The 14,484-nt window shown below is 44.4% G+C and overlaps 1 protein-coding gene and 1 long non-coding RNA gene across 10 annotated transcripts in view; one reads left to right on the forward strand and one right to left on the reverse strand.

Annotated features, from left to right (window-relative positions):
* Window positions 1–14,484, forward strand: part of EXTL3 (exostosin like glycosyltransferase 3) — a 154,647-nt gene that overhangs the window by 10,160 nt on the left and 130,003 nt on the right. For 5 of the 9 annotated variants that reach the window (XM_061372152.1, XM_061372150.1, XM_061372151.1 and 2 more), the window contains exon 1: window positions 10,519–10,930. The exons of 2 other annotated variants lie outside the window; for them this stretch is intronic. The gene's annotated coding sequence lies outside the window, so the exon portion shown is untranslated. Of the gene's footprint in view, window positions 1–10,518; window positions 11,050–14,484 lie in introns of those variants that run through there. 2 more of the 9 variants (XM_061372154.1, XM_061372157.1) reach the window with 1 other exon arrangement.
* LOC133222446 (uncharacterized) lies at window positions 808–3,590 on the reverse strand. The gene is made up of 4 exons (XR_009728292.1): window positions 3,156–3,590; window positions 2,507–2,664; window positions 985–1,359; window positions 808–890 (listed from the first exon to the last, which is right to left on the reverse strand). It is a non-coding gene; the product is annotated as an uncharacterized LOC133222446 (long non-coding RNA).

The raw sequence follows: 14,484 nt of genomic DNA on the forward strand, positions 1-14,484 counted from the left end.
CACTAGCTTGGAGAAGGAGTGCTGGTTCCTGTGCTTTTTCCTTGCTGTGAAGGACAGCCTTGTGACTGTGAAAACTGCATGACACTCTCATGACTGCAGGGCTTCCTGAATCTTGATGCCAAAGCAAGACTTCAAATGGTGCATCTCTCATCACTCTTCCAAACCTTATTAAAAGGAAAACAATCACAATGGTGGTGAAAAGGGAGGGCTTAATGAACTAAAGGGATTAATGAATTAGACCTTTTCCTCTTACGTGGTTTGCCACTGACCTTAGCCTGACTGAACCATAGTCTGAAGAGGTCCTGGAGAACCTTGGATGGACTTCTGCAAAAAAAAATATTTAAGTTAAACTTTGTGCAGTGTGAAACAAAGGGATGGGCCTTTTCTGGCTCATCTCAGCTCTCTTCTCCCTGTGTTTCTGTAGTTTGACCCCAAACTGATTGGTGAAGCACTCTGGGAGCCTGGTGCAACCTCCAGTTCTACTATGGGTGGTCCTGTCTGGCATCAGCTGCTCTGAGACCTTGATTAGTGTTGTTCTAGTGCTGGCTGATGCAGCCCTTCATTAGTCTTAAAGAAAGAAGCTGGGGTAGAGGTTTCTTTATGAATGTGATATTTTTGACATTCACCTATTACTGAGTACATCCAAATAACTGACTTTTCCAGGTGGCTACACCTAAACATTTTGGTTTCTTCACTGTGGATAGCTCACTACTTAGGATCTCTGCTTGGATCCAGGGTGGCACTCCCTTGTTTTGCCCTAAAGATCATCCATCCGTGTCATTTTCTTGCAAAATGAGACTCAGACTCACCCAGGTTTCTTATCATTCCACATATATGCATGTTTGCTTAACCCAATCACTTCTGAACCTGTTGGCCTGTTTCAGTCAAGCCTGACAAAGAGATACAGGACTGCAAGTGTAATTGAGGTTGCATAAGTTAATGTAAAACAGACAGTCAGGCACAAGAAACAGCCCACATACTTACTGAGCCTTGGGGAGAGGTGCAGCTCCAGTCTGCATGAGTGGATATCAGACAGTCTCTATGAGGGAGAGATCTTCCAACTCAGTCATAAGATCAACTGGAGCCAATGCATGGTCCCCTTGTTGCCTTGGTAGACCCCAGTTCTGTGAATGGAGGTCTCTATTTGCAGTCAGACTTGTTTTCAGTTTAAGTGTGGTGGTGGTTTGGGCAAAACCAGCCCTAGTTAAAACTGGCTGGTGGTGGAGAAACTTCAGTGGCTTGGTGCGAGGTGGAGCTGCTTGCCCACTTTCTGTAGAAACACAGCAAGAAACTTCAGCAAGTCCAAGGACTCCAGATCATGAACTTTTCCTCCTGCCTGGCTTTATGTCCTATTTTTCTCTTTCAAAAAAAGCAATAGAAAGGAGAACTCATTTGAATTTCATAATAAAATACCTCCAAGGAGAGGAAGCAAACAGGAACTGTAAGAGGAATAGGTGGAGGTTCAAAACACATCATTTCTCTTGTTGTCCTTTGCACACGCACACATATTATACATACATGTAGCCATACCCCTTCATAGAATCCTACAATACCAGGTTGGAAGAAACCTCAAGGGTCACCTTGTCCAACCTTTCTAGGCAAAGCATGACCTAGACTAGACGGCCCAGCATGCTGTCCAGCCAGATTTTAACAGTCTCTGATGTTGGGAAATCCACCACTTCCTTGGGGAGATTATTCAAATGGCTGGTTGTTCTCTCTGGGAAAAATTTTCCTCTAGTGTCCAACTGGAATCTCCCCAGAAATAACTTGTGCCATCACCCCTTATCTTTCTGGTTTTTGTAAAAAAGGGAGTCTCCGTCTCCGTCTCCTTATATAACATGGGAAAACTAAATTGAAAAGGAGACAATACAAATCAGGATGAAAGGGAAAAAGAGGATGAGTCAGCTCTACTCCTGCCTGTCTGAACCAAGGGGAGCCTGGTGCTCATGACAGATTTTTTCCAAAAAAGATAATGCATCAGGCTAATGACAGCCTATGAGATGTGAACGCTATGACTGGGAGCGCTATGAAACTTGCGGGTAGGTACTTGAATGTCACTCACTGTGCAGAATGAAATGTAAGTTGAGTCGCAACAATTTCCCTAAAGCTGTGTGTATTAACATACAAATACCAAGGAAGTCAAATCTTTGAATTTTTATCTGCTTCAGCTTGAGAGTCAAATAGGCACATTACAGAAGTGTCATCTATTTGAATCAATTGTCACTGCTGCATTTGTGGAAAGGATGCATCTGGGTTTATTGATAACATTATTGAGGTGCTTAAAAACACAAGTGTGTTGGGTTTATTCTCCCTTCAGTAACTTATTCCTATTTCTGGCATTTTGTTAAAGTATTCTTTTAGTTCTAGACTCCTCTGGAGATCTCTGCTGAGCAGAACATTAGTAACTTTGTACTTATAGCTTTCTTGTAAATTTTAAGGTAATTTTGTTTCCCTGAAGAAAAAACCTGAAATGGAGAAAAGAATTTAGGAACTGTGATTTACTGACCTTCTAGTGAGGAGGCTTAGCTGCCTTTTTTGTCCTTTGTTTCCCTTGGTTAAACCACATCAGCTGAAATGCAAGTTAGCGGCCAAAACTTCCTGTTGATCTCCATCATAGCATCACTTCACCCATTTTACTTCCTCTGCTGCTTTGCTGATCACTGCCTGTGCAGAGAAGATACAAAATCAGTCTTACATCCACTTGAGAAAAATCTGTATATGAGGTTTCAGGTTTGGGGGCAAATATTTTAGGGTGTAGATGTCTCCTGCTTTCAAAGAAACACGGGGAAATTCTGCCTGGTGAAGGGACTTTGTGACTGGGATCTCTGAATTTCTGCCTTGTGCTTGGATGGTTTTAAAAATAACCTTTTAGGAGCCATGGCCAATGACTTCACCATTTTGACTTTTTTTCCGTCTTTATAAACAGTTCCTAAGGAGGTGGCGGCGAGGATTAGGTTTTAAAGCTCTTTGAAGATGGCAAGTGGTGTATAACAGCTCAAAGTTTATTAACGGCATGGCTTAATATGATGAGATTTTTTTACAGCTGAGTTCAGATATGCAAGGCTGGAGTTTCAGCAAGTTGAAATAGGCATTCCTTCATTGATCTTATCCCAGCTGCACTAGTTCATGACACCTGATTATCTGGCTGATCATACCTGGACCATGGGCTGCAGGAGGGAGCTCTCCCTGTTGTTACTCCTCTAGCAAGTTCTCCTTCCGCTGGCCTCCTGCCACAGCATATGCCACGTTTAAATCTGGTTCTGTGCTTTTGGCTTTGTTCCTTCTAAATGTTTTCAATTTTGTTGACTTTAACTGATCCCAGTGGCATCTTTTTATGATGCACTTTATTCCACTTCTTCTACTGCTTCAAGTGGTGCAATAACACTCCTAAAGTTCAACCTATTTTTAATTACAAAAAAGAAAAAAAGAAAAAGAAAGGCAAAGGGTTGTACTGTTCTGTCACTGGTGAGAGAAAGGGAAGGTTTTTATTATTTAAATTTGATTGAATTTACAACTCCATATACACAGTGGTTTTAGTAGAACATTGCTGTAATCAGAAGGGCATATTATTGTTTGTTCTTGCTCTCTTGGGAGCCAGTACTGGTACTGAATAAGCACTATTGTCATCTGTAGGATGATCTCAAAGCACTTCAGAACTGACAAGGTGAATGAGGAAGAATTGGAGAATGTCATTAGTTCCTTTATCGATAAGGAAGCTGAAGCGACTTCCTAGGGCTCAGACTGAGGTAATGATTACTGGCGACAAGAATTCCTGATCCATAGCAGCGTACATACTACGGTAGATCAAATCCCTCCCCACTCCAGCTGGAGGTACTTCCATGTTCATTATCTGGTTTGCCCCTCTCATTGACCTCTGCTTTTCTGTGCTTGCACCATAAAAAGCTTCATTGCTTGGTTCTGTTGCTGATGAGATTTCAAACTGATGTGCTGTGTTGGGCTGTGTGTTTCTGCAGAGTTTGTGCATGTAGGCATGAATTTATAGGGAGGGAGAGAAGGGATAGGAGGAGGACAGTGTGTGCGCAGGGTTGTGTAAGTACACGGTCCTCTCCTTCACTAGGTCCAAGCAGCTTGCATCCATCTCTGCTGAGAACCACAGCCATACTGACTTGGTTGTTACAGATCTGCTTTTAAGGAGATCTATGAATGACAACTAAATTAAAGAAGCCAATGTTTGCACAGCTGTCACCCAGCACTGAATGCATGGGTTTGCATTTAGGAAAAAACAGAAGAGAAATCACCTTCTTTGGCAGACTTAGTTCTTGATTAGTTCCTTGAACTGTCTTACTCTGTATGGAGTCCAAATCCCTCAGGCTGGGATCTACTTGGCTGTGGAGCTTCTCTGTGGAAAGTGACCTGGGATTCCTGGGGGATGCAGGCTCAATAGAATTGAACAGAGTGTGCAGTTCTGTTCAAAGAAAGTCAACAGGATGCTGGTGAACATCAACAAGGGCATCACCAGCAGACATAAAGATGTCATTTTCCAACTCTACTCAGTGCTTCTCAGGCCACACCTGGAATACTGTGTCCAGTTTTGGTCCCCACTGGAGAGGATCCAGAGAAGAACCACAAAGATGATCCAAGGACTGGGCACCCGTTTGAGGAAAGGGTGAGAGAGCTGGGCTTGTTCAGCTTGGAGAAAAAAGGCTCAGGGGAGACCTTATCCCCATGTTCCAGTATTTAAAAGGTGGCTATACAGAAGATGGAGACTCCTTTTTACAGAGAGTTCCATGGAAAAGATATGCAGTGATGGGCATAAGTTACTCCTGGGGAGATCCCAGTTCGACATAAGAGGAAAATTTTTTACCATAAGAACAACCAGTCACTGGAATAATCTCCCCAGGGAAGTGGCAGACTCCCCAGGGAAGTGGACACTTTTAAGCTCTGGCTGGACAGGGTACTGGGCCATCTAGTCTAGGTCATGCTTTGCCTAGAAAGGTTGGACCAGATGATCCTTGAGGTCCTTTCCAACCTGTAATTCTATGATTCATTCTTGCTATCACCAGTGCTAAGAAACAACACTGCAAATGCAAATGCCCATGGAAGTTCACAGGACTGCAATGAATACAGTCTACATCAGCTCAGTTTGCCCCAAAACTACACCTGTGAATATACTTTCACAACATTTGAGGCAGGACTGCAATTAGCAGGAGCAGTCCTGCTCCCCTTAGCCCACCTTTGCTTGCTGATTTTGAGCTTCCTTCATCCTGCTAATACCACACGCTACAGGCATGGCTGCGTGGGCAACTGAACTGCAGAAGTGATCTGTGTTTAAATGTTTAATGAATTAGTTCTTGCCATATTCATAAGTGGAACATCCGCTCTTCCTTTGCATGAGAATAGAAATTTTGTTTCAAGTTCTGAGAACCTGACGACATGCTGAATAGATAGAAATTGGTTCTATTTATAGGCTGCAGAATTCCTCTGTACAATAAACCAGTTTGGTTTAATTTAAACTATGTATTCAGCACATTCAGCTTAACTTTATTTAACTACAAGTTTTATGTACCTTTTTCCTGCATTCTAATTGTTTTTTCAATTTGTGTCAACTCCTAAGTACAATTAAAAAGTTAGACTAGTCATTAAGAAACTTCATTTACCATTTTTAACATGAAATGTGTTGACTTGCATAGTTTATTAGTTTTTATGAATGCCCAACAGTAAAAATAGGACAGCTTTCCAGTTTAGCCAGAGGCCTGATTTATGGAGAAATATGCCTTTATTGTGCTCCACCAGCAAAAGTCAGCCTTTTGTTACGGAAAAAAAAAAAGACAAAAATGCAAAGCAAGACAGTTTAAGTCAATCAGAATTGAAGTATTTTGCTCTCTGTTTTGCATTAATAAATCCTGTAGTCACAGGAGAAAAGGTAGGACAGTTGAAAAAGGATTGGTGGGCAAGTTAGCAAGTGTTCCTCAGGAACTGATCTCAAGACCAGTGTTAATCAGTGTATTGACTAATGATACAGCAGAAATCAATGGGATTTAGAGGTGTCACCAAAAGGGGAAAAACAGGACAACACATCAGAAAAATGAATGACTTTAGGACTATCTGCCTGTAGGCAAATGCAAGTTCTTTTTTTAATGTACGCTCTGAGAGACAGTTGGGGCTTCTGTCTTGGAATTGGAATGTATTAATCAATCATAGGGTAATTCTCATGTCCTGCTGATAAAGGTACATAATAGAACCACATTAGTCAACCAAGTTATTTCCACTAGTGACAAGGAAATGTGAATGCTACCACAACAGGTTTTAGTGAGGCATTGTTTAAAATGTACTATGTATTCCTTGTCCATGTAGGAGAAAGATTGATTTCAACTGTAAAAGGTGCAGGGGAGGGTGTCCGCTGGAAATGATCTGGAGAACAGTGGAGATGGTTCACAAAAAGGGAGCCTGGATGGGAAGCCAGTGACAAAAAAAGGCAGAGAAAAATTATATTCCTTCTCTATAAATACACTGGCATAAATACCACAGAGGGGGAAGAGTTATTTAAGTTAAATGACAATTCTGGCACAAGAACAAATGGCTCTGAGTAAGTTTAGGCTGGAAATGAGCAGAATGGCTTCAAACTAAGGGAGGTTCTTGAATAGCCTCATAATGGGAATTGTGCAACTGGGGCTAAAAACCCAATTACTGTGAAGATGGAGCCTGATAAATTTATTAATGAGATTACGCAATGTGGTTGACTTCAGTATTAGGGGATCAGACTCTGGGTTTCCGTTCCTGTGCTTTTGCAAATACACTTAAGAATCCTGCAGGTATGAGAAAAAACATACAAGGTTGTAATTCTGATAAATATTTTCATGATGATTCAGCTTGAAGCTGGTTTCTCTGTGTCTAATGCACTAATAACTGAATTGAGTGACCTACAAAAGGAAGGAAGTATCCTTTTTGCACTGGGAAAAAGAAGCAGCTGGCAACTGTTTCCCTATTTTAGTGGTCGATTTTGGCAGCAGGCCTGTACTACTTAGATATATATTTTTTAAAATTCAAAGCATTTTGGGTACATTATAGTAAAGTTAGGCCTTGAAATAGATTGTGCTCAAAACTATGTCAATTATTAGTTATTATTTAACTTTGTAGTTCTGCTTTTCAAAAAAACCTGCAGCACTTAATGGACACCTGTGATTATTATCGATCTCACCATTCTCTTTATTGATCCCCATTTCCCCCCTTTACTGAAAGTCCCAGATTCCTTGTCGCTTTGCTAAAATCACAATAAAGAAGACCAACTGCCTTTTTGTCAAAAGAACCTAGTTATTTTATCAAAGATGAGTGCCAAGCTATTTTAGCACAATGAATCTTTGATCTCAGGGTGCACTTTACACTGAGTATTTCTGTGCCTTTTATGTTTTGATTCAGACTCTGTTCTCAGGTCTTATCTGAAGCTGATTGCAGTGGCTTCCCTGAACGCTGCTGTCTTTAGCCCTCCTTCCTTCAGCAGAGGTATTATGTTGTAGAGGTCTCCATGATCTGGGAAAGATGTCAGTTGAAGCAAGCTGTAACAATGAGATGCCATGTGGCTACAGAAGAAAATCACAGATGCACATAGGCACTTTCAAACACGGGCTGTGGGACGAGGAGGTTCATTCCAGCATTTCATGGCTTTTATTGTGAACATTATTAGTTGAGGGATTGTGTAGACTTGTTAGAAGTACTAGCTAGCGGACTTGATGTTTCAGCAGCCTGAACAGAGGGCACTGAGCTGTGGGATTGATTTCTCCCTGGCTGGGCAATTGCAGGGAGACTGTCTTGTAGCCCACAATGCCTTTGCCCCTACATTCTACACTATCCTTGTTACTCAGCTGCAAAGCAGCATCTGTATTCAATCTGGGGTCTTGATTGTGACTATCTCCAATCTTCAGCTTCCTTATGTGTGCTATTTTATTTGCCTTCTAGATTCATGATGCAAATGGCAGATGATTTTTCCCCTTTGGTTTTAAGGTCCTCTCATTGGAGCCTTTCAGCCATTCAACCCCATCAGCTTATCAAACTCATTTCTTCAATTACCTCGATTTTTCTTTTTGAAATTGAAAACCTTAAAGAACTGCTTTTATTTTGCTTAAACTGAACCAATTTGTGAAAAATAGGCTTGAATTGAGTGATCACAAGCAGCTTTTATTACAACATCCTCACTGTTTGCAGAAAGTCTAGAGACAAATCACCTCTCGTTTGTTCAGTGCCTATTTTGTAAAGAATTCTGTCGGCTATTACATCCCAGACTTACAGGGCCTGCTGTTAGTATTTGTTCTTCCTTCTATATCTGGAATTTAAGACTCCTTTATCATTCAATTCCTAGTATTATTTTTTTCTCTGTCTAGTAATTTTTCAAAGCTCTCTGCACACATCCAAATCCAGCGGTGGGGTCTCCAGTGGACCTCTAACACAGTCCCAGCAGACAGCCTTTTACAGTCTTTCACCAAAGTGACTTTAATCCAGAACGAAGGTTTTATGCATGCTATCGCTTTGGATTTCTAGCAAACACAGATGATTCACTCAGTTCACAGAAGGAACCGCAGAGCAGTGTCCCAAAAGATTATTTAAATAGAGTTTTGGAAGCGGATTTGGGGTTATCATGGGGTGGTGTGCATGCTCAGGTCTGGCTCTGGTTTCGGGCTTTGAGAGTGGTTTTTTTTTAACCACCTGTGTACGTGCTTACCAGCCTTCTTTACTGTATGAGGACTATAATTCCTAACAGATTGGTTTTCAGATTGTTTATAGTCATGTAGGAAGAATTATCCCCAGTTTACATTGTGGTAACTGAACCTGGGCACCAACGGAACAGCTGGCTTAAGCACACAGGTCTCTGAAAGTGGAGTCTGCATTGCCCAGGTCTTCTGTCTTTTCAAGCACTGTTAGCAACCTGGGCTTGTTGTCAAGGCCCCTTAAAGTGCATGGACTCAAGGGTGAGCTGAAGTACTGGGAACTCTCAGCCTTGAGTCCAGCAGCCTGATGCAACAAAGCACATGCTTAAAATGATGCTTTTGTACTTCACCGAACTGCTTGTTTTGCAGTCACTTTTAATTTACGTTTAGACAGTGCTGAATGCTTAATTAAATAAAAGTGCTTTTAATAGACAAGAGTGTAGTGCCCAAGCTATGCTGCAGTTACACTATGTAGGTGTTTTGGGATTATGCTATACACAAATGAAATGATTATTTCTTTTTAACTCCTGTTTAAATATAGCTCAAACTACAGAATATTTAGTAGAACAGAATAAGCTGTTGCTTGCCAGCTTTTTCATACCAGTGGTTACCAGATGCTTCTCTGTTTATAAGCTCACCATCTGTTCCAGGGTGGAGTTTGGGGGTAGTCTAGGTATTTGGATGTGTCTTCTTTCTTGGGTATCTCTGGAAAACTTCAAAGGATCTGTTTTGAGATGAAGGGGAAGCAGGGTTAGCTGTAACACTCAAGGAATTAAAGGGAACTTTACAGAAATGCAGCTGATGCCTTACTGTAGCGGGGCTCAGAAGGGGAAGGAGCCTTAAGCAAAGAGGCAGCACTGGTATTTTGTGCCATTATTCAGTCATTGCCAAGATCCACTTGGAGTTTTGCTTGGCTGTCACCAGGCTGGGTTGCTGCTTCCTGCTTTGGATTGTGTCTTTTTCTTAACAGTCACTGAAATTTACAGGAGGATTGCAATATGAAAGTTTTGAAATTGATTCATGTGGATAAATGTTATTTACATACAGTTTAGAGCCAGGTTAACTTTTTGTTTGGTTGTTGCCGTAGAATGCCAGAGTTAAAGTCATTTTACAAGGGCATGTAGGGACAGCACAAGGGAAATTATTTGACAGAGGGGAGATTTAGATGAGGCATTAGGAAAAGGTTGTTCCCCGTTAAGGTGATTAGGCCCTGGCACACGTTGCCCAGAGAAGCTGTGGCTGCCCCATCCCTGGCAGTGTTCAAGGCCAGGCTGAACAGGGCTTGGAGCAACCTGGTCTAGTGGAAGGTGTCCCTGCCTGTGACAGGGGTTTGGAACTGGATGAGCTTTAAGGTCCATTCCAACCCAAACCATTCTGTGACTCACTGCCATGGATCTAGTGGTTTCCTCATGACCCAGCCCAGGAAGCGCTCAGTTCACTTTTCCTTGAAGGAATTCACATCAGGGGTTAATGGGTCTGTGCGCATACTACACCTTGTTAATCCCTTCAGCACGTACCTCACGCCCTCAGGCCTCATTCCTACGGGTGGTTAAACGCCTGGCTGTGGCTGCCCGGGTGAAGCCGCCCTTTATGGCAGCACCTCAGCGAGACAGAGCAGAACACTATAAAGGAACGTGCCCACCTTTAGGCGGGAAAAGCGCCTCCGCCCGGTGCGCTTGCGCAGTGGCAGGCGGGCGGGCTCTCGGAGGGGAAGGAGCAAGCGCTCCGCCTCCTCCACTATTTAAAGGGACGGAGCTGCCCGTCGATTTGTTACCCTTCCTCAGAGCCGGGAGAGGGCGAGTGGTAACGGTGGGAGCCCATGACGGTTTGCGTCCTTCTCCGTGCTAGAGACGGAGGAGAACGAGGGAGCTTCGGCTTTCCCCGGCAGGTTCGCGAGCTACGAATTTCCTCCTCCGTGTTTCTGCTCCCCACCCCTCAGCCCTTCGGCTCGCTCCGCCGCCTGCTCGGCTCTCTCCGCCCACCTTTCGGATAAGGCCGTTAAGTTCCGCCACCACTTCGGCAACTTCCGCCGGTTCGGTCGGAAATGGCCGAAGACGTGAGAGACCCAGCGGTTTAGGAGAGAAGACCGGCCGGCTTCTTGGAACAAACCAACTGTGTCCGGACCGGGGGGGGGGGGGAGTAGAGGAGGGCGGACGGAGTGGGAGGATAAGGCAGCGGCTATGGCTCCCCCCCCAGCCACTCGCGGAGGACGGCTCAGCGGGCGCCGGGACCGCGGCTTCGCAAGCAGGGTGAAGTGAGGGCGCCAAGAGGTAGGGTGGACCGTACCACGTACGGTGAGGTATGGGGGCGGTGTGGGAAAGGTGGGGAGAGCGACTCGCGGCGGTAACACACATCGCACACGCATCCCCCGGAGAGTCCGTGGGGCCGGGTGAGTGACGGGAGTGGTACAGCCCGGGGGAAGCCCTCCTGAGGCGGGAGGGGTGCCTGGCTTGTGCGTACCCTGAGGGGCAGGCTTGGGGGTGGTGCGGGATCCTTCAGTGCTAGGGACACTGCGATGGTCCCTCGCAGTGTGAGAGGCATTTCGGGTGTTTCACAGGGCGAGGGACACCGCCGCGGGGTCCCCACAAGGCTGGGGACTCTCATGGCGGGAGGGTTGCGGTGGCACCCGGCGCCCAGGCGCTGCTGATGGGCTTCAGCCTCCCCGCCTGGCCCCTGCTCTCCCTCCCGCCTCGCTGAACTCTCTGCGAGGAGCCGGGGCGCACCGGCCCGATCGCCTTCCTATCCCCCTGCGGCATCTCTTGCGCTTCGGGGGTTCGCCGCGTCCCCCCCGGCCAGCGCGGTCCCGTCTCCCGCCCTGAGGCAGGTATCTACGAGGGGGCTTGAGGCCTAGTGCCCGGTCCGGTTTCGGCCGTCACCGGCAGCGTTGACCCCGGCGCGCTTTTGCCCGGCTCGCAGGGCTGTCCCGTGGCTTGGAAACTTGACAAAGCCTGCGGCAGCGCGCTCCCTCGCACCGGATCGGGGCGTGCTCCCTGTTGCTGGGGTTTCGCCTTACGAGATGGCGAGGGTAGAAACGACGAGGCTGTTGTCTACTCAGCGTTCCTGGTATGCCCGTATAGCTCTCCTGTGAATTGTTTGCCGAAGTTGAGTTTCGTGTTGTTTTGTTTTTCCAGCTGTTTTCCCCATATGAGGTCTCTTATTGTTCAAAAGCATTGGGGTCTTTCCTCAGTCAAATGTTTTACCACTGCGGGACTAGTGCGTTGCTTCCGACTGCCTAACACCCTCTTATAATGGTCCCAAACCAAACAGTTTGGAGCCCGGAGGAGCTGGAAATGGTTAAAATGGTATTAAGGATTCACAAAGATGCTGAGAAGCACTCCAGATGTGCTGTTAGAATCTGAACATTCAGTGTCTCAGCGAGTAGTTTCTGATCTCTTTTCATGTGTGTGCCTGTTAAATTGTGTGCGTTGATATCTCAGTATGATAGCTTGGCTTTAAAATGCCTGGGTTCCTGTGCTGCAAGTCTAACATCTGTATGAAGAAGATTAAATGTTTGTTTCCTGAAAGGAGTGTCACATGCAGGTGGTTATCTTAAAGATATTTATGTTTTCATGGAGAAATATATTATGTTTAAGATAGCAGGGTTCTTGAAATGTGGGGTGTGTTTTGTACATTGTTGGGCTTTATCAAACAATGAGTAGTTAAGCTAGTTTCTGTGCAGAAGTGGCATCAGAAATGAACCACAGTCTGATTATGTGGTGATGGAGAGAGAGAAGTGTTCTCCTCTGAATCCCGTAACTTTATGTACTATCTGAGAGTCCAGTTATTATATGCAGCTTTATCTTTGTTTACTCATGGCTTTGGGAGACCTCTTTTTAGTTTTTAAATCCAGAAACAGGAGTTTGCATTAGTTCAGCTCTGTGTTATGAGATTCTGGAGCAGAGGTAATTGACTGTCTTCACTTGAGCATGGTACAGCTGAATTCTTCTGGCAGCTCAGCTCGGGTACAGTTTGAGCTTCTTGATGTCTTTTTGCAGAAAGGAAGTCCAAAATAGTTTTCTGAAATTCTCTTAATTCTTCAAGTGGAGACTGTTAGCTCTCATGTTTGTTTGCCTGTGAGGATGGCTTTTGGCAGTTGTCAAGTCAGAGCAAAAGCAGCAAATATGTAGAACAAGAAAAACATGATTGTTGAATTGCCTTTGCTTAGACTGTTTCCAAGGGATATATGGCAAAATTGGAGGGTTGTTTTTGTGCTGTTCAGGTGGGATGGGAAAGATCATAATCTTCCTTTGAATATTTGTAGCATGGATTTCTGGGACCGTGAACTGGTTAGTTGAATGTTGTTTTGATGCATTCCCAGAGCTTGTTTGTGTATGTGGAGCCAGAGCCCAGCTTCAACCTTCTTTTCCTGACTATCATCTTGAAATGCTAGGACACTGTCATCTTAGGTTTTTAGAGTTTGTCTTTCTCTTTCTGGCTGTGTATTTATTTTTTTTTCTCCTTTCACTCTCTGCTGCCAGACTTTTATTCTGTGCTATCTGACCCCTATCACCTCTCCCAGCTGTCTTGCCAGTTTTCCCAGAGGTGTTTCCCCCCTGCCCACAATGATGATTTTACTGGGGTGGGACATGCAGCTCACCATACATACTACCTGTTTGAAGCCAAGATCACAGCAGTCGAATGTGAATTAGTTCCTAGTCCAGAGGCTATTCTTCTGCTTTGCAAACCTCATAAAAACACAGAATGGGAAGGGACCTCCTGATCACTGGCTCGAGATGCCTCATTAGCACATAGGTTTTCCCAGCGCTACTGTCTCTACCTGTGATCTGTGTTAAAACCTCTTTTTTTTTTTTTTTTTTTAGGGCAGGAACAGACTGAATATTTTGAAGCAGTTCCTAACTCTGGAGTTTTAACTTGAGGTGGACTTTTTGCTGCTAGTGTAGTGAATGAATCTTAGCCCAGACTGGTATTCGTATGCCTTAACCACCTAACAAACAAAATACATGAGGTTTTTGCTTGCTTCCTTGCAAAAAAAAAAAATCAAGGCATATTTAGATAAGTGCTATTTCAGTACAGGTAAGCATATCTCCGCTAGCATGTGGCTAGGCAGTAGAGGAAGCATTCCCATGGGATTTGGAGGACACAGCTGGGACTTGTAGCTGTCTCCTGTAACCCATGCTACATAGGCTGTGCTGTTGGAATAAAGTTAGCATGATATGCTTGCAGTTCTGTGGCTGTAATTTAGACACATCCTCTAAGTGTGTCTAAAGCAAAGAGCCTGTAGTTTTCTTCTTGGAGAATACTTGAAAGTGCTATTTACTGGGGATTGTAGTGGTTAAGTTTGGCTCCTGCAGTGTAGAGGCTGTTTGTCAGATGCAAATGATGGTGGTGGATGTTGCCTGAGAAAAGGTGCAAAGCCATTTTGGGCTGTTGTTTTTTTTTTTTAAGGAGGATAAAGACCGAAGTGTGTACAGCTCCGTGGCACACAGCTAATCAATCCCTGGATTGCCTGGGCGTAGGAAGCCTTGAGCACCGGCCCACCAGGTACATTGATGTTGTTATGCAGCAGCTGCAGGGCCAGTTTTGAAGTGCAAATTGAAATCCCATTTTTGTGAAATCATTGCTATTAGTTAATTGACGTCTGTTACCAGCAAGAGCAGTTTAGAGGACTGACTAATCTATCACAAATGGATTTGAAAGGGTATTTTGTAGCTTCTGCTTTGACTTGCTGGACATTCCCATCAAGACTGTAGCAATTTAAAAGCAAGTTCCAGTAGCTTTTTCTTTTTTATTGTTTGCTGAAGAAGTTTTAAGGTGCCGAAGCCATTCAAATCAGAAATGCTTAGGTTTGCTGTGCTCCCTCTGC

This window comes from Neopsephotus bourkii, unplaced genomic scaffold (genome assembly GCF_033783945.1).
Source record: "Neopsephotus bourkii isolate Nb327-2 ecotype Australia unplaced genomic scaffold, CSIRO-AGI_Nbou_v1 NB_1600, whole genome shotgun sequence".
Classification (NCBI taxonomy): domain Eukaryota; kingdom Metazoa; phylum Chordata; class Aves; order Psittaciformes; family Psittacidae; genus Neopsephotus; species Neopsephotus bourkii.